The sequence below is a fragment of the Cynara cardunculus genome (genome assembly GCF_001531365.2).
Source record: "Cynara cardunculus var. scolymus isolate 2C chromosome LG 14, CcrdV1, whole genome shotgun sequence".
Lineage (NCBI taxonomy): Eukaryota > Viridiplantae > Streptophyta > Magnoliopsida > Asterales > Asteraceae > Cynara > Cynara cardunculus.
The window spans coordinates 3988902-3990078 of record NC_037541.1 but is presented as its reverse complement, the minus strand read 5'-3'; positions in this window follow the sequence as shown (position 1 = coordinate 3990078).

The following is a 1177-nucleotide window of genomic DNA, read 5'->3' as shown; positions in this document are numbered from 1 at the left end:
TATATATATATATATATATATATATATATATATATATATATATATATATATATATATCTTGTTGCATTACACGAATACTTTCTAACATCAATATTCTTTAGTGCAATTCAACATAAAACTGATATATTTTATAGTGTAGTCATTTCTTGGATGCTTAAAACAAGAGAAGAATGCAAATCTAACTTGTACATACATCTTGTTTGGTAGGTTGTAGCTAACAGATTTTAAGACAAAATGTATAAAGCAGCACTGCATGATTAAGACTTTGGACAAATATGCTTTATAAAGTAGTATGTATTATAAAGTCTGACATAACAATGTTCAAAAAGACATCATATATTATAAAGTCTAATAGAACGGTTTTCGAAAAACGTCAATTAACATGACACTTAATTTGTAAGTCCTTTTGGATTAGCTAGAAGGGTACTCGCACAATGTAACGAGATACATCTCGACTTTAATACTTCATTTTATTTTGCCTATGTCGATGTAATACGGTTTTATGTGGTTTTGAGAAAACGACAATGTTTTTATTTTCAATAAAAATATAAGATTGAAAATATCATATAAATTTGAAAAAGAAATATCGATATTAGTATCAAATTAACTATCTAAAAGTTTTCGTTTTTTGTATAACTTTTTTAATTTAAATTTAATTTAGGTTTAATAACAAAGTAATTTATTTTTAATTTAATAATATAATTTTTTATAAAGATAATAATTAAGTATTATGTTAGAACTCAATGATTGTTCTAATTATATTTCAAACTTTTATATTTAAAAATAAGATATTTATTATGTATTTGATTATGTTTAACTACAATGGTTACATGATTTCAAACATAGAACTTTATTAAGTTGTATTTACGCACAATTTATTTGTAATATTAAATTTTAAGTAATATGCATGAATAAACAGTACTTCATACATAAAAATTAGGTTTTTAAGAGTTTTTGCCAAATACTTTATAATATAACTAGAAGAGTTCTTGCGCAATGCAGCGAGACACATCTCGATTTTAATGTTCTATTTTATTATTTGTCTCTATCGATGTTATAATACGATTTTATGTGTTTTTAAGAAAACAATAATGATTTTATTTTTCAATGTTAATATCAAATCAACTATTTAAAAGTTCTCATTTTTATGTAATTTATTTAATTTATTTTTTATTAT